Source organism: Lissotriton vulgaris, chromosome 9 (genome assembly GCF_964263255.1).
Source record: "Lissotriton vulgaris chromosome 9, aLisVul1.2, whole genome shotgun sequence".
Lineage (NCBI taxonomy): Eukaryota > Metazoa > Chordata > Amphibia > Caudata > Salamandridae > Lissotriton > Lissotriton vulgaris.
The window spans coordinates 658,574,175-658,598,952 of NC_141697.1; positions in this window are offsets into that span (position 1 = coordinate 658,574,175).

Sequence of the window (24,778 nt, forward strand, 5' to 3'; positions counted from 1 at the left end):
GGGTTCCTGTCCTTGATCTGTGTTCTTTTCAGTTTTAGCAGAGCAAGGTCATCAATTATATTGGAGATCGTTGTGGAATAGTGTTCAGTGAGGTTGTCGACCGTGGTGATATGGGAGGGAGGTCGGATGCACAGCGGGCAGCCAGTTTCTCGTGGTCAAGGTTCTTGGTGTCACGGATCCATCTTTTGGGGATCACCGGTTGCGGTGTCCATGTCTTATGAGTGCCAGGCAGACGGAAGGTGATAACGTGGTGATCAGTCCAGTCGCAAGGGTCTATGGAGTTAAGTTTGACAGCAGATTTATTAGAGATGATCCAGTCCAAAATGGCACCTTTCGAGTGAGTAGGGAGGGACCAGGCTTGGGTAAGGGACTGGTCGGCCAAGAAGTCTCTGATAGCGTTGCCCTGTGAGTCCTTGGGGTCGTCCCTGCGCAAGTTGAAGTCTCCAAGAAAAATTTAATTTGAGTTATGGGAGGCTTTGGCTGTGATGATTTCCATGAGGTAGTCCGTGAAGGATAATTCTTGCCTGGAGGGTGGTAAAAGATGTGCTGTCTGCACTGAAGGGAGGTGCTGTTGCAGACGGAGAGGGCAAGATATTCGTAGGAGTCCGTAGGTTCGGCTAGAAGTTCAGTGATAAGGAGGTTGGAGCAGTAGATTCAGGTATGCCACCCCCTTTTTTTTGGTGAATGCCTGTCCAGCCTTACGATGTGATAGTTGGGCGGGACTAGAAGGTCTAGGCAGGGCGAAGAGGATTCGTTAAGCCAGGATTCCGTCAGGATTGCTACGTCCGTGTTTAGATTGAGGATGAGATTGGCTACATCAGCGGCGTGCTTTACTGCAGAGCCGCAGTTGATGAGGAGACCATATAAAGAGGGGGCGGTATGCGTATCATGACTAGGGCCGGAGGTTGGGACTAGAGCGAGGTTTCTGTTGACTATCCCTCTGTAGCAGAGAGTGGCTGGTCTAAAATGGATTAATTGCAACCGTGCTTATGGGCTGTTCTATCTTCGTGACAGAGGAGCATGAGGATTCATGGCAAACGAGAAGGTCTGCTATTTTGTCCTCCGAGAGTTTCAGAGGGCTGGTCAAAGCAGTGGTAGGAATGGAGGTTAGGAGGAGGGCCTGTGCTTCATCCTCTGTGAGGTAGCAGAGCTGCCTTTGAGGGTGTTGCTGTCGCAGGGATAGCGGGAGTGGGTGAAGAGAGGGCTCGGAATGGGAAAAGAGGGGGAAAAGATACTGTGAGAGCCGGATATTCGAGAGAGTGAGCTCGGTGAGGTGCAGGAGGTTTTTTAGGTCCATGAAGAACTTGTGTATCTCCGGGTTAATTTCGTAGCTTTGCGGTGGAGAGTATCCAAATCCCTAAGAGAGGGGTGCTCTTGCGGGCAGGGGGCCAACGATGTGAGGATGGATCTGGTGGGGAGAGCAGAAGGCTTAGTGGAGTGGTTAAGACGATCAGAAACATGAGTTCCCGTATCCTCACAGTAGGGAGGATTAGGGTTGGCGGGTTTAGGGAGGCTACTGATGGCTTGTGATGGGGAACTGGTAGATGGGCTAGGGCTTCTAGCGGGTTGGTTTAAGGGGGGTGTTAGGATCCGAAGGGGAGGGATGGGAATGTGGGTGGAGAGGATGGTAGGGAGGATTTGAGGTAGCGGGTTTAGGGAGGCTACTGATGGCTTGCGTTGGTGGCCTGGTGGCTGGGCTAGGACGTCTAGAGCATTGGGCTAAGGGGGGTATCAGGATTTGTGGGAAAGGGATGAGAATATAGGATGGAGGTCGTGGGTGAGGGCTCATCACAATTGGTAGGCTCTGGATGCATAGTTGGGGTGCTCAGACGGCCAGTGTTGGAGCACTGTTTTGAGAGGCTGGTGGGAGGGCAAGTTCTCTTGGAGGTTTTGGCGGGGGAAGGTACATGGAGAGCATGGATGAAAGGGGGTTGTGCCAATGTTTTTTTCAGGAGAGGGAGGAGGTCCGCGAATTTGTTAAGGTCTTTGGGTTGGGCTTGGATCAGTATTATACCGCTTATATATAAGGTAATGGTGAGGTCGGCACGCAGGTTAGCGGAAGGTGCGATCGTGAGCTTGCTGCCGTGAGGAATGTTCGTAGAATAAGAACGTTGAGAAGGATCGAGAATGCGTTGCGCCAGACGGACGATCTCCAAGAGTAGAAGATAAGGTCATTGATGATTGAGCCCTTGTCCGCGCTGGATCGATGGTCGGAGACCACGGTTTCAGGGTGCCTTTTCAGGATGGAGTGTTTAAAGGATTTCGTGGCGGTTTTAGAGAGTTTGGAAGGATAGATAATGGTGTATGCATTGTCGCCAGAGGGGGTCAGGTCAGGTCCGGCCATGTTGAGGAGGGTGTGAGAACTCTCGTCCCAGAAGTCAGTTGAGAGTAGTGCAGAGAGTGGTGAGTCGGGGTCCACAAAAGGTCTGTCCTATAAGGAATGCTTGACTAGTGCACCATAATTACAGGACATGACAGTGAGGTAAAAAAAAATCCAAGATGGCAGCTGCAAAAGCTCCAAAAGTCTTCTTTCATCGATCCAGGTACATTTAGAGCAGTCCTCTTTCGCTTTCCATGAGGGTGGATATGGGAGGATGGAGTGATAGATCAGTCCTCTATCTAATTCCATGAGATCATAGGAGCAGTCTGCTTTCACTTTCCATGGGGAGGGTCAAGCAGCACCATTAACAGGCTCCCAGAAGCACAACAAAGTAGCCCTGTTCCTTAAAATGGCTGACCGTACTGGTTCAGAGGCTGCCATAATGGGCCCAGGCAGCATGCTGTTAAAATAGGAAAGAATTATGTGATAGTAAACTGGCCCAACTGGTGTAAATTCTACTGTTTTTTACACACGTTTGATTTAATAGCTAATAATATAAAATTTAATAAATTGCATTTTTCTGTTTTAAAGAAACATGGAGTAAAGAGGAAGATCAAGGGTAAGATCCTTTGCTATAGCATGTTCCGTGTGCTTCTAATATGTCGTTGTGATTAAATGTGCAAATATCATTTTCCACAGCAACTATATTAACTTCATTAATAAGAGCTCATGATGACTGCAGATTGAGAGTTTTGAATAAACTCTAATGGCATAACCTAAGATGTGCCTCATCACTCTACAGGCCCACAAGTCATGGATCAGGTTTGGGTCTCCATCCAAGACCAATAAAAAAACTGTGCCTGTTACAAACAAGGCATGTAGGGGAGGAAGAGCTTGGGGCCACATGTACAAAACCCATAAATTGTGATTGCCTATTTGCCAAAAACAGGCGATCGCAAATACGGAATAGCAATTAGGGATATTCACAGGCCTCAAGTGTGGAAATTGTGAGTCGCAAAGCGTGCGAGTCGCAATTTTAGGAATCACATGTTGCGAATGCATTTGCAAATTGCGAATGGAATTCCAAAATAGGGAGACACATTTCGTGGAACAAGGGCCACACCCAAGAACCAAACACCTGAACACCTAAACTGCCAGAATAGAGAGACTGAGAGAAGTTGTGGCAAGCTGCTCTTATTGCTGATATCTGTGAGCCTCTGGAAACAAAACCTCTACCCCAACTAACATGGCAAGCCAGAAGGAAAGACGGAGACAGGGGACAGGAAGATAAAATATAAATTAAGTGAAAAGGAGATTGAAATTCTTACGGATGAACGCTGCACCCACTAAGACATTTTGTTCTGTAAGGCCTCCATAACCGTGCATGACTGGCATGCAGGCATAAATCAATGCTGTTGGGGTTAGTCAGTTCTCTGTGGTGGATTTATGCAAGAGGTAGTACAACCTCAGGTCGAAAACCAAGGAGAAGGTTGCCAGGTGCCTTACAGAGAGCTGTGTGAGGAGGGGTTGACCCTCCACAGTACCCTCAGTTTTAACCATGGAAAAATGTTCGAAGGTACCCTGGAGGCCGAGGCTATTGATGGATTTGGGCACTTAGGCACCTCAGCCCCTGGACCCAACCTTAAATAAGTGCTGCATGTACATTGTACTGTTAATGCAAATGGGTCATACACAGACATATGTTATTGTAACAGTCACTGCAGCCACACCAATGCATCATCGGACATGCAGTACAAGACACACATTGAAGTCAATCACAGTTTCTTGTAACTTAAACACAAATGTATGAGTAGTTGGCACACAAACAGATAAAAGAAAATGTAACCAGATATGTTCCGCAGTACAGGTGCATCTGGACGGCACACAGAAGGGGCAGAGTCTGAGGCAGGTGAGGCAACTCGAATGGATGAGGAGGAACACACATCAATCTCAAAGTGGACCCTCCACATCACACACCATCCCTGCCAGTGTTGTCTTCTCACCCCAGTCTGCATCGCCAGAGTTGGATGAGGGTCATCCACAAACAAGTCAGGCTATGCCTCCCATAGTGAGACCGAGCCAGCAGCGTATATTGGAACATGGTCGACAGCGACGTAGAACACGACTTGTGCCACTAACACTTTGCTGATACAACAGGCATCAGAAGACACACAGGTGTGTGGAGGGCTGAAAAAGTCCATGTTGCCAATTCAACGTCTGCAACATAAACAGATGAAGATAATGAACAGGAAGTTACAGAGCATGCATGACAGTACATCCAGTATCTAGACAGCTACCAAGATAGCTACTTTTTTTTAAATTTATTTTTATTGCAGAATTATAGACAAGACCTCAGAATAGGCCAACCATTACACTTCTGGCATCACGAATGTTGAAGTGACATTGATACTGTACACAGCCATTCAGCCCACGTCCCGGAGGCTGGGCGGTGCGCCAAGTCGTCCGTTCTCAAGAAGACGCCTCAGTGTTTGCCCTTCTCGGGCATCTGGTCGTCTGCACCATTTAGTATCCGCTTTTACCCCCCTACAACCCACCCTCCTTGCACCATCAAGACCCAAAGTTCACACTGGGACACCGTCAACATTTCCTACCCACACCAATGTGGTCCCACCCCTACCCTTCCAAAGGCCATCTCCCGTAACCCCCTAGTGATACTTCCGTGGTGCTTGCCTACTTTCATCGGGAACCCCTCTCTTCGTGGATCAGCCCTGTGTCCTAATTACCGGTTTTCTCAACCTATGTACGGTGCTCAACTGTCTTCCCCAAAACACCCCCCCCCCCCCCCCCCCCCAACGCCCCTCAACTGCTGCTGATGCGGGCATACAGAATCCGTACTAACGCTGGAGCACGCTACCTATCAGGAGTCACTTGCAATCACTTAACCTGCATGGAGCCCTATGCTATCATTGCTTCCTCTTCATCTTCCGTCATGTAATCACGCAGTGCTTGGACCACCATCTCCCAAGCTCTCGCCATGTCCAAGCATTTCTCATTGCCAGTTCTAGTAGCTTGTCGCATTCTGATAATACTTTCACAGCCTGACCATTTCAACAGCTCATTCATCCATCTCCTTACCGATGGGCCTTCTTTAGACTTCCAGTGCCAAGTTATCTCCCTCTGGGCCAACATGAGTCCCAGGTCAATAAATTTACTCGTGATTTTCGTCCTCTTAGTATGGGGGAACCAGAGCACCAGACATGCCGCCATGTCAAAGTCCACTTCCCTGTCTGTGACTGTATTCAGGAGCTCCCCCACTTCCGGCCAGTACCCCCCTAGTTTCGGACAACCCCACAACAGATGATCCAGATCAACCTCGGGAGCCAAGCATCTCGGGCACATTGCGTCGAGCACCTGGAAATACCGTTTTATCCTCTCCGGGGTCAGGTACGCCCTATGTACAATGAAGAAATGCACCTGCTGAAATCGTGCGATCCTCGTCCCCTTCCACGTCCGTCGCAGCACATGGCTCCAGACTGTGTCCGGTATGGGCTTGCCTATGCTGTCCTCCCATCACGACTTCAGTGCTAGCAGTGGCACCAGTCCCTCATTCAGCATTCTAGTGTGGAGGCAAGTCACTGCTTTGACAGTGCCAGCGGCCATCACCACATATTGGCACGCCATGGTCACTTCCGGCTCTGCTAGCCCTCCCCTCCAATGTCTCTGCATCGCCGCCACCACTGCCGCGTGCAGTAGAAAAGTTCCATCTGGTAAGACAAATTGCTCCTGTAGGGTCTGATAGGGGACCAACGTCCCATCGATGTACAGATCCCCTACCACCTGCAAGCCCAACTCCTCCCATTCCAATAGCTGGGACCAATCTCCCCCATGAGGCAGCGCGGTCAGCATTCCCAAAGGTATCTCCGGTGCATACGGCCGGTCTCTTTTCGCTCTTTTTAAACTCCTATGCCAACATAATTTAAGCGTCTTTTCCTCTATCGTAAGATCCCTCATATCCAGTTTCTGTTGCATGACTATATATGACAAGAATGTGGTTAGTGGCACCTAGGGTAAGCGCCAACTCTCTGAGCACAACCTCAGTGAAACAAACGTGTTTCTTTGTCAAATGCTTCAAATGTCGCAATAAGTTAAACCAGCATTGTGATCATTTTCTTCATGTTTTATTCACATGAATCTCTCATCAAAATCCATGGAGTATCATTTCATATGTAAATCCAATGCAGTGTATACATTATGACATCATATCCCAATGCATTTCGGACACATGGTCCTTCATCAGGGGAATCCTGAAAAAATAATAATGATACAATCTAAGTATGATCCACCGAGCAAAAATTAGATGAACAAATACATTGCATTATTTATAGATGTGTCAAGTGAATTGTGATGGATAATAACATATCATGAAGGTAAAAAGCACCAGAGAACGTGCTTGCCCAAAGATCAAAGGATATGTAAAAAAAACAAAATAAACGCAGTCTGTAAATCAACTCTAGTGTCTAAACAAGAAGATAAGCCAAGTGTCATGAGAAAAAGAGTCCCGAATAGTTGGACAATGACCATTCATAACCATATCACATGCAAAACGTGACCTCGTGTAATCACTACATAGGACTAAGTCATACGCGCTGCGCGGTGCATGAAACTTACGGGATGAGTGGAGCAAGATCACGCGTCCTGCTAATGCGCCCTTCGCCATTGAATGTGAGAATTGCGTTCCGTATATACGGAAGTGCATTAGGCGATGTGGTGTGTATAGAAAGAGGACTGCGTAGATGGCGGCCATCTTGGAGTGGTGACAAAATATAGCAAAAAGAAAACAAGTGGAAATAGATAGTACATCGTGTACATGTGTCGGATTGGTGATCACAATAAAGTTGGCCAGTAGGAATAAGGTGAATTAAATAAAACATAGCAGTTGAGAGTAAGAATTAATGATAATGCAAAAAAACAGTACATGTCAAAGTCGCTTCGCTACAGATAACATTGAAATTCCATCCGGTCATTAAGACCAGATGGTTTCATGGATTGAAGGTATTTAATCCAATGATTTTCACGCTGCAATAAAAAGTTATTATTGTCTCTGTCGTCTCGCTTGATAACCACTTCTACAGCAGCGAACCTGAGCTGACTGATATTGTGTCTGCTGTCTTTGAAGTGTAGAGCCAAGTTGGATTTAATGTTAGCAGTTCTTATATTACTCTTATGCTCGTTGATTCTCAATTTTAATTTTCGTGTGGTTTTCCCAGTGTATATCAATCCACACGGACATTTGATGATGTACACGACATTTTCAGTATCACATGTAGCATTCAGTTTCAATTTGACATCGGTGCCCTTCATGGGATGTTTGATCACAGGGCCTTTAATCATGTTGTTGCAGTTCTGGCAATTAAGACAAGGTTGATTCCCTTTGTATATGATTGAAGACGTAGGTTTAGGGTTTTTGATGAGTTCTTTGAGGTTATTACCTCTTTTGTAGGCAAACAACGGTTGTTCACAAAAGATGCCATTGAAATCCTGTTCTCGACTGATGATCGGCCAATGTCTCAATATTGAAGTTTTGTATGCCCTTGAGGCCTCAGAGTATTTGGATACGACCACTGGTCTTTTCTTATTGTCCTTAGATTGTGTTACCAATACATCTTGCCGTTTGATCTTATCACAGCGTTCTTTGGCGTGAGCCAAGATGGTATGAGGATATCCTCTTTTCACAAAACATTCCAGCATGTGGGATGCTTGTTCCTCATACTTAGAGGTATCAGATACAATCCGTTTGACACGGAGAAGTTGTGAGAACGGCAGGTGATTTTTTAATGATCTCTGGTGATAAGAACTGTAGTGAAGGGTATTGTTTTTGTCAGTAGTTTTCCTATAGAGATCGGTCTCTAAATGATCATGGATCCTTGTCACTCTCACATCTAAGAATGTGATGGTTTGTTGGTTGATCTCCGAGGTAAATTGGATCCGGTCATTGATGTGATTGAGATCTGTTAATGCCTTGTCTAGAGAGTCATGGTCTCCTCTCCATAAAACGAAAATGTCGTCTATATATCGCAAGAACATCATGGCATGCGTAATCCAAGGTGTCTGATTCAAGATGTTGTTTTCCTCAAAATATATCATGAATGCGTTAGCATAGACAGGTTCAGCACAATTGCCCATGGAAGTCCCGGACAGCTGTGCGAAAAATTGATCATCCCAAGAAAAATAACTCTGATATAGAGTAAAGTGCATCAGTTGCATTATGAAAATCTGAAAATCTTGTGAAAGGTCAGAGTGTAGTAGGATGTTCTCAATTGCTTCCATGCCAAGATCATGTGGGATGCTAGTGTATAGAGATTTGACGTCTATTTGACAGCATTTGACAAAGAAACACGTTTGTTTCACTGAGGTTGTGCTCAGAGAGTTGGCGCTTACCCTAGGTGCCACTAACCACATGTTTGATTTCCACACCTTTCTCGTCAGGGGGTGATATCTTTGAAGCACACCACAACCTAGTCAACTTACTCACACAGAGGAGTGCGTGACCCACACCTGAATATAGATGACAAGACACACCTCTGGATGCCAATCCCACGTTCGTGTTCAGGACCCCTGAATTCTCTAGCAATATTTTGCATTAATATCTGGAGTTGTGCCGCCAGGTAGTATAATTCAAAATCGGGGACGGCCATCCCCCCTTCAGACTTGGGTCTAGTCAGGGTACCCAGTGCCACCCCATGACCCCAAAGGAAGCCAGTCACCAGCATCTTCAATTCTTTAAATATCCGCTGTGGGATCCATATTGGTAATGTTCGAAAATAATAGAGCAGCCGCGGAAGTGCCACCATCTTCAACAATGCCACTCGGCCCAACACCGACAGGGGGAGGGAGGCCCAAAAATCCATGGAACCCTTCAGCGCGCGAATGCAACGCCCCACGTTCCCCTCTAAGAGGTCCGCAGCCTCATGGTAAATGCGCACCCCCAAGTAGGTGAAACAGGAGGGTTCCCACACCACCTCTCTCGCTAGTGGGGGACAGGGCGTACCCACCCGCAATGGGAATACACAGGTCCAATTCACCCTAAGGCCTGACAGCTGCCCGAATCTAGCCAGCATATCCACTGCACCTTCTAGGGATTGTCCAGGATCCGCTAGGCACAATAACAGATCATCAGCGTATAATGATATGTAATGCGACTCTGACCCTTGCGCAACCCCATTGTACATGGCGCCTGACCGTGCCTGTGCCGCCAGCGGTTCCATCGCCAAAGCAAACAACAGGGGGGACAGTGAGCAGCCCTGTCTCGTACCCCTACAAACAGGGTAAGCCGAAGATACAATTGGCCCCAGTCGTACACGTGCTCTCGCCGACGAGTAAAGCACCCTTGTCCATCTCCGAAAACCTTCCCCGACCCCGAATTTCAGCAACACCTCATCTAGGTACTCCCACTTGAGGCTGTCAAAAGCTTTTTCGACATCAACTGCTAACACCACAGGGTCAAGAGCCGAGGCCCCAGCAGCATCTATAATTCGGACCAGGGGACGTATATTCATCGAAGTGCTCCTAGTCGGGATGAATCCCGCTTGATCCCTATGTACTAATGCGGTCATGTGTGGCAGTAACCTGGTGGCCAGGATGCGGCTCAGGATCTTATAGTCCACCGTCAGCATAGACAATGGTCGGTAGGACGTCACATCCAACGCATCTCTGCCTGGCTTCAGCAGCGGCACCACCAGTGCTTCCCTCATTGATTCAGGCAAGCGCCCCACCTGCTTCGCCTCCGAATACACCACCAATAGTTTAGGTGCAAGTATATCAACAAATTTGGCATAAAATTCTATCGGTAGGCCGTCCACCCCTGGGGTTTTATTCCGTGCCATCTGTTTAATTACCATTCTGATCTCTGCCAATGTTATGGGACCCCCCAGTTCTTTCGCCTCCTCACCATCCATCACCGGTAACGGGATCAGGTCCAGGTATTCGCCTTTCTCCGATACCTCTGCCTCTAGTTGGCATTCATACAATCCCCTGTAATAGGACTGAAAGCGCGCCAGGACTGCTGATGGAGAGTAGACTACGTCCCCTTATGCTGTTCTTATACTCATGACCGGACACCCCTAGGCTCTGGAACGGCAAGCCTGGCAAGGAGCGTACCCACTTTATCTCGTTCCTCATGTACCTTTACGGCGTACAACTTATAATCATAGCACCGCAGCCGTTCCGTCTCAGTCACCACCACTTCCTAAGCCTCCATCAGTCGTTCCTGTAGATCCGGTCGCTCAGGTCTTTGCCGCTCCAGCCCCCTCAATACCTCTTCCGCTTTTGCAAGATCATTCAAGACTGCTGTTCTCGCATTCGAAAATCTACCCGTGCACACACCTCTCACCACCACTTTCATCGCATCCCATTCTATTGACCTTGACGTGGCTGAGCCTTCATTCTCCTCAAAATAGCGGTCAATTCCCTGTTGAACCGTGTCACTAATTACCAGATCCTCCAGTGTATCAGGCCGCAGCCGCCATGATGGAACCGCTGACCTCGCCTGCCGCCACTGCACTGACACCAATAAGGGGTTATGATCCGAAATGGTCCTGGTCAAATATTCAGAATGAGTCACCACAGCTGCCAAGGGGCCACTACACAGTACCGAGTCTAGTCTAACATGTAATTTGTGTATTGTGGAAAAGTAGGAGTAATCCCTAATCTCAGGGTGCTGTTCCCTCCACACATCTACCAGTCCCAACCTCTCCTGCCAATCCTGCCGGTGAGCCACTAGCCTGCGTACTGGGGAGTCGGCCAATGGCGGATGTGATCTATCCAGCTCTACATCAGTGATTGAGTTAAAATCGCCCCCCAGTAAGACAGAGCCAGCCAAGAAATAGGCCAGCGAGCTCGTTAAACCCTTAAAAAAGCGGGCCTGATCGGAATCGGGGGCATATACACTACACAGGACCACCTCCCTGCCGTAAAGCCGTCCCTCAACCGCTAATATCTACCCTCAGGATCAACCCGCTGATTCGTCACCTTGAATGGTATCCCCGCTCTGATCCATATTGGTACCCCTCTGGCAAATGCTGAGTATGTCGTTCCAAACACCTGACCCCGCCACCTCTTCTGTAAGGCCCCGCGTTCCTTCTTGGTCAAATGAGTTTCTTGAAGCATTGCTATCTGTACGCCCCGTCTCACCAAATAGGCATGCACCTTATGACGTTTCACCATCGTTCGAAGTCCTCGGACATTCCATGTTATGCATTTTAGATTAGGTAACGTCCCCAGGATGCATTTTTCTGTACAGTATCACTAACAGACAGTTGTTCCCCGCATCGCAGCAGTTGTAGCCCCCCTTCAAAACCCCCCACACAACTCCCCAAACCCCTCTCCCCAGGACAGGACCTAATAACCCAGCTTCAGCCCCGTTCCAAACCATCAACATTCCACACATTACTCTAATCTGTGGTCACCACCACAGAAGGCCTTAAGGGCCACAAGAGGGTGATGGAGCGCTGAACCAGGGTGGGCAGAGCTCTCACCCCGCGCCTTCCGTCCCACACTGCTTTTACAACCCCATACCTGATAGACCATTAAATGTCAGGAGAGTCTGTACCAACAGGTACCTCGGAGTTACTCAGTTCTCCTAAGCCTCACTCGTTAAACAGTCCATCCGAAGTCTGCGGTGTGACCGCTGGTCCCTTTGCACTCCCCGTGTCTGAGTCGTCTCCCCTGGATTTCTCTCCCTCCTCCTCTGATTCCGATCCCCCCTGATGTTCTCTCCTGCTGCGACCCTGTGATGGTCGCCGTTGCAGCCAACGGTCCCTTCCTGTCAGCTGCCATCTGAGCTTCTCGTACGGCCCTCTTGAGTTTGTTCCGGGAACGGATGCGCTGCGATTTTCTAATCGGGACCGGCTTCTGCCGTTCCCTTCCACTTTTGTGCGCGCGATCCGTCCCGGCACGGTATAGTTCAAGCCACAACCATTCCTCATCAGGAGTCTGGAAGAAGTGGGTCTTGTCATCAAGGATCACTCTCAATTTGGCAGGGAAGAGCAAGGAGTATTGAATCCCCTCGTCTCTCAGTTCCTTTTTCACTGACAAGAAGGATGCTCTACTTCTCTGGACTTCCTGCGTATAATCCGGAAAGACCGTAACTTTGTTATTTTCCACTTGGAAGGGGCCCTGGGATCGTGCCCTCTGTATCAGCAAATCGCGGTCCTTATAGTGCAGCAATTTGACCACCATCGGCCGAGGTGGCCGGCCCTCCAAGGGCGGTTTGGCTGGGACCCTATGCGCTCTCTCCAGGGAGAAGAAGGGAGACAGACCCTCCGGCGCCACAACCGTTTTAAACCAGTTCTCCATATAGGACACAGCGTCACCTTTTTCAATTTTTTCTGGAAGACCCACTACCCTCACGTTATTCTTCCGGTTACGACTTTCAGCATCCTCCGCCCGTCGTTCCAGAGTCGCCAAACGGCCGAGGATGTCCGTCAGTTTGTGCTCCGGGGTCACCACCGCTGGTCTCAACTCCTGGAGCAATTGTTCATTCGCCTTCACCCTGTCCGAGAGCTTGGCATGGTCTGCTCTCAGTAGGCCCAGCCACGTTGCAACCTGCGCTATGTCTTGGTGCAGCGATTCCTTCGTCGCGGTGATCGCCTCCAGGATGGTGTCGAGGCGCAGGTTCAGCCTCTGTTCTTGCGTCGATGCCTCCAATGGGGCTTGAGTTCCGCCATCTTGGACCAAAGCGGCCGCGTCGTCTCGTCCTTGTGGCTTGTTCTGCCCACCGCCAAGAGCGGCCATCTTGACCGCGGTATGCGTGCCACCTGGGCCACCGCCAAAGGCCACGCCAGTTCACAGTGCCCTCAACACAGGCCCTCCGGTCACCGACACCGCCCAGCAGAGACCAGTGTTTGTTAACACAGGAGTTCTGCACTCACAATCACGGACCGTCCATGTCCTCTCTTACGATTTTCCGCACCCAACGAGCACACTTCTTTCCACAGGCTATCACAGATGATCCACGGCCGTGTGCTGCGTGGGGCCACCCGCACTCCAACAGAGGCCCAGGGAACTTCCAGTCCAGAGCAGCAAGCCCGCGGCACACCCCCAAAAGAGCAGTCGGGCGCTCTCCAGAGCAGATCACGTCGGCCGCCCAAACAAGTGCACTGTGGTAACCTGAGAGTGCCGTCCTAGCTCTCACTCGACTTTCGCTCCGTCACCACACTACGTGTTCTCAAGAACTCGGCCAGCTCCCCGGGTGCGCGGCCGCCGCTGGTCGCCGGCGTCGCCGTCCAGGAGCAGTCCATCGTTCACTGGCCCTCCATGTCGAGGAGGGGGGGGAGGGGCGCCGCACTCACCGAACTTTAGGGTTCCGATATCACTTCTCCGAGTCGGGGCCGAGGGCACCCCCCGTCGAAACCCTGCTCTGCCGGGCAGCCGCCGAAGCACCGGCTCAGCTCGGGTGCGTCAGCTCCTGGGCCTCTCGATCCTCTCACGCCGCCATTTTCCTTTGTCCTCGGCCCGGCTCCTCCGCGCTCCGGGACCGGATCATCACACTGTCTCCGAGGTCCCGCTGGTGTCCAAACTCTTCCCTCCGCTCAAGCAACACCGCATGCTGCAAATCCGCACCTCCGGGGGCACCAAGGGCAGGAATAACAGGATAATTGTCGGGACTCGGCGCGTTGCTGCACGCTCACACAGCCATCCCGGTCGGCGCTCACCAAGGTAGCTACTTATTGGTATCTGACCCCAGTATGCCTTAAAGGAAATCCAGAACATAGCCCCAACTGCTGGTATGCATGCGAAGCAGCTGGGACACTTTTACATTTGTTATGGGACTGTCCAAGCCTGACGTCCTTTTGGACAAGGATCCTAGATGAAGTGGACACACAATTTGACACACTCATACCACGATTCCCTGCATAAACTGGTTTGGGCTTGTCTAACCCCCTAACCTATCAATTCAAGTTTCCCAAAGGGAGGCAGATGGGGTTGGCGCTCAGTGCCACACTCCAGATTGTACTAGCACATTGGTGAACCTCCACTGTGCCTACACACCTAGGTTGACTACACAGACTGTGGTTTATAATAGGGTTGGAAAGGATGTTAGCCACCCTCACGACTACCCAAGCCACTTTTAGCGATGTTTGGTGCCCGTTCCTTTCCCTTCAGTCTAATAAATTTAGAGAGCTCACGTGCCCTAAATATCTACAAATCCTCAGATTATCAGAGACGGAATAGCCCTCGAGACAAGCAGAGGTCATATAGTTTAGGCCCCCCTCGCCACAGCTAACATACTTTAAACCCGTCGAAGGAGTACTAGGGGAGAGTAGGGAGGAGGGTAGTTGAGGTCTGTTTTTCTTTATCTTGTTTTGTAGTAAAAATTCACATGATAAGTGATATGACGATCATTGCTAGGATAAGCACTATATTGACAGCCATGAGTCGGTCGTTCTTAACTATATTCTTATGCTGTGGACATATGTGAATAAAAATATTTAAACCATAAAAACGTTGACATAGAAATGGCAGAAAACCAAACCAAATTGGACCACAAAATGGACAGCGTGACAGCCGCTAGCACCTACTCCGGTAAAATACACAGGGATAGATAAAGTGCAGCCAGGATAAACACCCTCAGCTGGTCTATTGTGATGACTGGTACATGCTACAGCAACCCTGTGCTGAAGGACTGCCAATGTACAGGTTGAAATGGGCCACTTAAGTGGTGAAGTAACAAGGGGTCTGCAACAGATAACATCTGCTGTTGAGGCAATGCACACTGACCGTCATTGCAGGGGTCACAGGAAGAGAAGGGGCTGATAGGGAGCATAAACTAGCATCAGCAGTGTCTCTTCCTCAAATGCAGGTGCTCTCATGCTGCAACACATGCTGCAACATGACAAGAAGATAGCCCATTTGGTGATACTGGCAAGAAACCTTGAGCTGACTATACAGATTTGTATGTCATTCCTCAGTTCACTCTCATTTGGTAAATTAACCAGCAAAGTTGTTTTTGCATTTACACATGTGCGTTTAAACTGAGTACCAACAACGTAGCTGACAATAAAGGTATTTTGGTCTACATGTATCAACAGCATCTTGCCTTCCTTTCACATACACAATGCATGTTATGTTAAAAAAATTTATACCGCGCTCGGTCACCAAACGGTTTCATGGCGCTCATGGACAAATGCGGGGGGAACAGTGCAGCAAAGTTACTCAATAGGCTAGCTGAAAAAGATGAGTTTTGAGTAATTTACGAAAGCAAACCTAGCTGGGGCAGAGTCTGAGGGAAATAGGGAGAGAATTCCACAATGTAGGAGCCTGGAAAGAAAAACACAAGCCTCCATGCTTTTTACGTTTGTACCTTGGAACAGTCAACAGATTGGGGGAAGTGGACCGGAGATCTCTCGAGGGGGCATAACGCTGGAGGCTGGAGGTAGTGAAAGCAGGAGCTTGATCAGTAAGAGCCTTAAAGACAGTACAGCCAAGTTTGAACATGCAGCGATAGGCCACCGGGAGCCAATGCAATCTCCTCAACAGAGGCGAGACATGTTGGTGTTTGGGCTGATGAAAGACCAGTCTTGCCGCCTGGTTTTGCACCAGCTGCAACCGGTGGAGATGGTAAGCAGGTATTCAAACATAGAGGGAGTTAGCGTAGGCAATACGGGAGGTAACAAGAGCCATGATGACGAGAGTGAGTGCCTCGATGGTAAGGAACCTACGAATTTTGCATATCCTGCGCAGATGGAAAAAACAGGATTAGGTAACTGCATTAATTTGAGGCCTCATGGACAAGTCACTACATATGATGACGCCTAGGCTCTTTACCGAATAGACAGGGCGGGCGAAGGCCCAAGGGAGGGGGCCAAAGCTAGAATTCCAGGGAGTAGCTGGCCCACCCATCAACACTAACTCCGTCTTGTTAGGGTTGAGCTTCAGCTGACTGTAGTGCATCCACTCAGAGATCGCGAGCATGGTGGAGTGGAAATTAACACAGGAAGAAGGGGTGGGATGGACAGGAAAAATCAACTGTAAATTGTTAACGTAATTAAAAATAGTAACCGGGTGTGACGAAGAGAAGCAATAAGGGGTTGCATGTAAAGGTTAAACAAAGTGGCGACAAAGCAGAGCCCTGAGGGACTCCACCGGAAAGGGGAGAAGAAGGAGCGGAGTAAGTGGACAGGTGGACTGCCTGGGAACGCTGGTGAAGGAAGGATCTGATCCAAGTAAGAGCCATGCCTTGGATACCTGCGTTTTTGACACAGTCGATCAAGATGGCATGATCGACCATGTCAAAAGCAGCCGATAGGTCCAGTAATACAAGAGCCTGGGCGGTATTCTTGTTGGCGCCCCGTAGAATAAGAACGTTGAGAAGGATCGAGAATGCGTTGCGCCAGACGGACGATCTCCAAGAGTAGAAGATAAGGTCATTGATGATTGAGCCCTTGTCCGCGCTGGATCGATGGTCGGAGACCACGGTTTCAGGGTGCCTTTTCAGGATGGAGTGTTTAAAGGATTTCGTGGCGGTTTTAGAGAGTTTGGAAGGATAGATAATGGTGTATGCATTGTCGCCAGAGGGGGTCAGGTCAGGTCCGGCCATGTTGAGGAGGGTGTGAGAACTCTCGTCCCAGAAGTCAGTTGAGAGTAGTGCAGAGAGTGGTGAGTCGGGGTCCACAAAAGGTCTGTCCTATAAGGAATGCTTGACTAGTGCACCATAATTACAGGACATGACAGTGAGGTAAAAAAAAATCCAAGATGGCAGCTGCAAAAGCTCCAAAAGTCTTCTTTCATAGATCCAGGTACATTTAGAGCAGTCCTCTTTCGCTTTCCATGAGGGTGGATATGGGAGGATGGAGTGATAGATCAGTCCTCTATCTAATTCCATGAGATCATAGGAGCAGTCTGCTTTCACTTTCCATGGGGAGGGTCAAGCAGCACCATTAACAGGCTCCCAGAAGCACAACAAAGTAGCCCTGTTCCTTAAAATGGCTGACCGTACTGGTTCAGAGGCTGCCATAATGGGCCCAGGCAGCATGCTGTTAAAATAGGAAAGAATTATGTGATAGTAAACTGGCCCAACTGGTGTAAATTCTACTGTTTTTTACACACGTTTTATTTAATAGCTAATAATATAAAATTTAATAAATTGCATTTTTCTGTTTTAAAGAAACATGGAGTAAAGAGGAAGATCAAGGGTAAGATCCTTTGCTATAGCATGTTCCGTGTGCTTCTAATATGTCGTTGTGATTAAATGTGCAAATATCATTTTCCACAGCAACTATATTAACTTCATTAATAAGAGCTCATGATGACTGCAGATTGAGAGTTTTGAATAAACTCTAATGGCATAACCTAAGATGTGCCTCATCACTCTACAGGCCCACAAGTCATGGATCAGGTTTGGGTCTCCATCCAAGACCAATAAAAAAACTGTGCCTGTTACAAACAAGGCATGTAGGGGAGGAAGAGCTTGGGGCCACATGTACAAAACCCATAAATTGTGATTGCCTATTTGCCAAAAACAGGCGATCGCAAATACGGAATAGCAATTAGGGATATTCACAGGCCTCAAGTGTGGAAATTGTGAGTCGCAAAGCGTGCGAGTCGCAATTTTAGGAATCACATGTTGCGAATGCATTTGCAAATTGCGAATGGAATTCCAAAATAGGGAGACACATTTCGTGGAACAAGGGCCACACCCAAGAACCAAACACCTGAACACCTAAACTGCCAGAATAGAGAGACTGAGAGAAGTTGTGGCAAGCTGCTCTTATTGCTGATATCTGTGAGCCTCTGGAAACAAAACCTCTACCCCAACTAACATGGCAAGCCAGAAGGAAAGACGGAGACAGGGGACAGGAAGATAAAATATAAATTAAGTGAAAAGGAGATTGAAATTCTTACGGATGAACGCTGCACCCACTAAGACATTTTGTTCTGTAAGGCCTCCATAACCGTGCATGACTGGCATGCAGGCATAAATCAATGCTGTTGGGGTTAGTCAGTTCTCTGTGGTGGATTTATGCAAGAGGTAGTACAACCTCAGGTCGAAAACCAAGGAGAAGGTTGCCAGGTGCCTTACAGAGAGCTGTGTGAGGAGGGGTTGACCCTCCACAGTACCCTCAGTTTTAACCATGGAAAAATGTTCGAAGGTACCCTGGAGGCCGAGGCTATTGATGGATTTGGGCACTTAGGCACCTCAGCCCCTGGACCCAACCTTAAATAAGTGCTGCATGTACATTGTACTGTTAATGCAAATGGGTCATACACAGACATATGTTATTGTAACAGTCACTGCAGCCACATCAATGCATCATCGGACATGCAGTACAAGACACACATTGAAGTCAATCACAGTTTCTTGTAACTTAAACACAAATGTATGAGTAGTTGGCACACAAACAGATAAAAGAAAATGTAACCAGATATGTTCCGCAGTACAGGTGCATCTGGACGGCACACAGAAGGGGCAGAGTCTGAGGCAGGTGAGGCAACTCGAATGGATGAGGAGGAACACACATCAATCTCAAAGTGGACCCTCCACATCACACACCATCCCTGCCAGTGTTGTCTTCTCACCCCAGTCTGCATCGCCAGAGTTGGATGAGGGTCATCCACAAACAAGTCAGGCTATGCCTCCCATAGTGAGACCGAGCCAGCAGCGTATATTGGAACATGGTCGACAGCGACGTAGAACACGACTTGTGCCACTAACACTTTGCTGATACAACAGGCATCAGAAGACACACAGGTGTGTGGAGGGCTGAAAAAGTCCATGTTGCCAATTCAACGTCTGCAACATAAACAGATGAAGATAATGAACAGGAAGTTACAGAGCATGCATGACAGTACATCCAGTATCTAGACAGCTACCAAGATAGCTACTTTTTTTAAAATTTATTTTTATTGCAGAATTATAGACAAGACCTCAGAATAGGCCAACCATTACACTTCTGGCATCACGAATGTTGAAGTGACATTGATACTGTACACAGCCATTCAGCCCACGTCCCGGAGGCTGGGCGGCGCGCCAAGTCGTCCGTTCTCAAGAAGATGCCTCAGTGTTTGCCCTTCTCGGGCATCTGGTCGTCTGCACCATTTAGTATCCGCTTTTACCCCCCTACAACCCACCCTCCTTGCACCATCAAGACCCAAAGTTCACACTGGGACACCGTCAACATTTCCTACCCACACCAATGTGGTCCCACCCCTACCCTTCCAAAGGCCATCTCCCGTAACCCCCTAGTGATACTTCCGTGGTGCTTGCCTACTTTCATCGGGAACCCCTCTCTTCGTGGATCAGCCCTGTGTCCTAATCACCGGTTTTCTCAACCTATGTACGGTGCTCAACTGTCTTCCCCAAAACACCCCCCCCCCCCCAACGCCCCTCAACTGCTGCTGATGCGGGCATACAGAATCCGTACTAACGCTGGAGCACGCTACCTATCAGGAGTCACTTGCAATCACTTAACCTGCATGGAGCCCTATGCTATCATTGCTTCCTCTTCATCTTCCGTCATGTAATCACGCAGTGCTTGGACCACCATCTCCCAAGCTCTCGCCATGTCCAAGCATTTCTCATTGCCAGTTCTAGTAGCTTGTCGCATTCTGATAATACTTTCACAGCCTGACCATTTCAACAGCTCATTCATCCATCTCCTTACCGATGGGCCTTCTTTAGACTTCCAGTGCCAAGTTATCTCCCTCTGGGCCAACATGAGTCCCAGGTCAATAAATTTACTCGTGATTTTCGTCCTCTTAGTATGGGGGAACCAGAGCACCAGACATGCCGCCATGTCAAAGTCCACTTCCCTGTCTGTGACTGTATTCAGGAGCTCCCCCACTTCCGGCCAGTACCCCCCTAGTTTCGGACAACCCCACAACAGATGATCCAGATCAACCTCGGGAGCCAAGCATCTCGGGCACATTGCGTCGAGCACCTGGAAATACCGTTTTATCCTCTCCGGGGTCAGGTACGCCCTATGTACAATGAAGAAATGCACCTGCTGAAATCGTGCGATCCTCGTCCCCTTCCACGTCCGTCGCAGCACATGGCTCCAGACTGTGTCCGGTATGGGCTTGCCTATGCTGTCCTCCCATCACGACTTCAGTGCTAGCAGTGGCACCAGTCCCTCATTCAGCATTCTAGTGTGGAGGCAAGTCACTGCTTTGACAGTGCCAGCGGCCATCACCACATATTGGCACGCCATGGTCACTTCCGGCTCTGCTAGCCCTCCCCTCCAATGTCTCTGCATCGCCGCCACCACTGCCGCGTGCAGTAGAAAAGTTCCATCTGGTAAGCCAAATTGCTCCTGTAGGGTCTGATAGGGGACCAACGTCCCATCGATGTACAGATCCCCTACCACCTGCAAGCCCAACTCCTCCCATTCCAATAGCTGGGACCAATCTCCCCCATGAGGCAGCGCGGTCAGCATTCCCAAAGGTATCTCCGGTGCATACGGCCGGTCTCTTTTCGCTCTTTTTAAACTCCTATGCCAACATAATTTAAGCGTCTTTTCCTCTATCGTAAGATCCCTCATATCCAGTTTCTGTTGCATGACTATATATGACAAGAATGTGGTTAGTGGCACCTAGGGTAAGCGCCAACTCTCTGAGCACAACCTCAGTGAAACAAACGTGTTTCTTTGTCAAATGCTTCAAATGTCGCAATAAGTTAAACCAGCATTGTGATCATTTTCTTCATGTTTTATTCACATGAATCTCTCATCAAAATCCATGGAGTATCATTTCATATGTAAATCCAATGCAGTGTATACATTATGACATCATATCCCAATGCATTTCGGACACATGGTCCTTCATCAGGGGAATCCTGAAAAAATAATAATGATACAATCTAAGTATGATCCACCGAGCAAAAATTAGATGAACAAATACATTGCATTATTTATAGATGTGTCAAGTGAATTGTGATGGATAATAAACATATCATGAAGGTAAAAAGCACCAGAGAACGTGCTTGCCCAAAGATCAAAGGATATGTAAAAAAAACAAAATAAACGCAGTCTGTAAATCAACTCTAGTGTCTAAACAAGAAGATAAGCCAAGTGTCATGAGAAAAAGAGTCCCGAATAGTTGGACAATGACCATTCATAACCATATCACATGCAAAACGTGACCTCGTGTAATCACTACATAGGACTAAGTCATACGCGCTGCGCGGTGCATGAAACTTACGGGATGAGTGGAGCAAGATCACGCGTCCTGCTAATGCGCCCTTCGCCATTGAATGTGAGAATTGCGTTCCGTATATACGGAAGTGCATTAGGCGATGTGGTGTGTATAGAAAGAGGACTGCGTAGATGGCGGCCATCTTGGAGTGGTGACAAAATATAGCAAAAAGAAAACAAGTGGAAATAGATAGTACATCGTGTACATGTGTCGGATTGGTGATCACAATAAAGTTGGCCAGTAGGAATAAGGTGAATTAAATAAAACATAGCAGTTGAGAGTAAGAATTAATGATAATGCAAAAAAACAGTACATGTCAAAGTCGCTTCGCTACAGATAACATTGAAATTCCATCCGGTCATTAAGACCAGATGGTTTCATGGATTGAAGGTATTTAATCCAATGATTTTCACGCTGCAATAAAAAGTTATTATTGTCTCTGTCGTCTCGCTTGATAACCACTTCTACAGCAGCGAACCTGAGCTGACTGATATTGTGTCTGCTGTCTTTGAAGTGTAGAGCCAAGTTGGATTTAATGTTAGCAGTTCTTATATTACTCTTATGCTCGTTGATTCTCAATTTTAATTTTCGTGTGGTTTTCCCAGTGTATATCAATCCACACGGACATTTGATGATGTACACGACATTTTCAGTATCACATGTAGCATTCAGTTTCAATTTGACATCGGTGCCCTTCATGGGATGTTTGATCACAGGGCCTTTAATCATGTTGTTGCAGTTCTGGCAATTAAGACAAGGTTGATTCCCTTTGTATATGATTGAAGACGTAGGTTTAGGGTTTTTGATGAGTTCTTTGAGGTTATTACCTCTTTTGTAGGCAAACAACGGTTGTTCACAAAAGATGCCATTGAAATCCTGTTCTCGACTGATGATCGGCCAATGTCTCAATATTGAAGTTTTGTATGCCCTTGAGGCCTCAGAGTATTTGGATACGACCACTGGTCTTTTCTTATTGTCCTTAGATTGTGTTACCAATACATCTTGCCGTTTGATCTTATCACAGCGTTCTTTGGCGTGAGCCAAGATGGTATGAGGATATCCTCTTTTCACAAAACATTCCAGCATGTGGGATGCTTGTTCCTCATACTTAGAGGTATCAGATACAATCCGTTTGACACGGAGAAGTTGTGAGAACGGCAGGTGATTTTTTAATGATCTCTGGTGATAAGAACTGTAGTGAAGGGTATTGTTTTTGTCAGTAGTTTTCCTATAGAGATCGGTCTCTAAATGATCATGGATCCTTGTCACTCTCACATCTAAGAATGTGATGGTTTGTTGGTTGATCTCCGAGGTAAATTGGATCCGGTCATTGATGTGATTGAGATCTGTTAATGCCTTGTCTAGAGAGTCATGGTCTCCTCTCCATAAAACGAAAATGTTGTCTATATATCGCAAGAACATCATGGCATGCGTAATCCAAGGTGTCTGATTCAAGATGTTGTTTTCCTCAAAATATATCATGAATGCGTTAGCATAGACAGGTTCAGCACAATTGCCCATGGAAGTCCCGGACAGCTGTGCGAAAAATTGATCATCCCAAGAAAAATAACTCTGATATAGAGTAAAGTGCATCAGTTGCATTATGAAAATCTGAAAATCTTGTGAAAGGTCAGAGTGTAGTAGGATGTTCTCAATTGCTTCCATGCCAAGATCATGTGGGATGCTAGTGTATAGAGATTTGATGTCTATTTGACAGCATTTGACAAAGAAACACGTTTGTTTCACTGAGGTTGTGCTCAGAGAGTTGGCGCTTACCCTAGGTGCCACTAACCACATGTTTGATTTCCACACCTTTCTCGTCAGGGGGTGATATCTTTGAAGCACACCACAACCTAGTCAACTTACTCACACAGAGGAGTGCGTGACCCACACCTGAATATAGATGACAAGACACACCTCTGGATGCCAATCCCACGTTCGTGTTCAGGACCCCTGAATTCTCTAGCAATATTTTGCATTAATATCTGGAGTTGTGCCGCCAGGTAGTATAATTCAAAATCGGGGACGGCCATCCCCCCTTCAGACTTGGGTCTAGTCAGGGTACCCAGTGCCACCCCATGACCCCAAAGGAAGCCAGTCACCAGCATCTTCAATTCTTTAAATATCCGCTGTGGGATCCATATTGGTAATGTTCGAAAATAATAGAGCAGCCGCGGAAGTGCCACCATCTTCAACAATGCCACTCGGCCCAACACCGACAGGGGGAGGGAGGCCCAAAAATCCATGGAACCCTTCAGCGCGCGAATGCAACGCCCCACGTTCCCCTCTAAGAGGTCCGCAGCCTCATGGTAAATGCGCACCCCCAAGTAGGTGAAACAGGAGGGTTCCCACACCACCTCTCTCGCTAGTGGGGGACAGGGCGTACCCACCCGCAATGGGAATACACAGGTCCAATTCACCCTAAGGCCTGACAGCTGCCCGAATCTAGCCAGCATATCCACTGCACCTTCTAGGGATTGTCCAGGATCCGCTAGGCACAATAACAGATCATCAGCGTATAATGATATGTAATGCGACTCTGACCCTTGCGCAACCCCATTGTACATGGCGCCTGACCGTGCCTGTGCCGCCAGCGGTTCCATCGCCAAAGCAAACAACAGGGGGGACAGTGAGCAGCCCTGTCTCGTACCCCTACAAACAGGGTAAGCCGAAGATACAATTGGCCCCAGTCGTACACGTGCTCTCGCCGACGAGTAAAGCACCCTTGTCCATCTCCGAAAACCTTCCCCGACCCCGAATTTCAGCAACACCTCATCTAGGTACTCCCACTTGAGGCTGTCAAAAGCTTTTTCGACATCAACTGCTAACACCACAGGGTCAAGAGCCGAGGCCCCAGCAGCATCTATAATTCGGACCAGGGGACGTATATTCATCGAAGTGCTCCTAGTCGGGATGAATCCCGCTTGATCCCTATGTACTGATGCGGTCATGTGTGGCAGTAACCTGGTGGCCAGGATGCGGCTCAGGATCTTATAGTCCACCGTCAGCATAGACAATGGTCGGTAGGACGTCACATCCAACGCATCTCTGCCTGGCTTCAGCAGCGGCACCACCAGTGCTTCCCTCATTGATTCAGGCAAGCGCCCCACCTGCTTCGCCTCCGAATACACCACCAATAGTTTAGGTGCAAGTATATCAACAAATTTGGCATAAAATTCTATCGGTAGGCCGTCCACCCCTGGGGTTTTATTCCGTGCCATCTGTTTAATTACCATTCTGATCTCTGCCAATGTTATGGGACCCCCCAGTTCTTTCGCCTCCTCACCATCCATCACCGGTAACGGGATC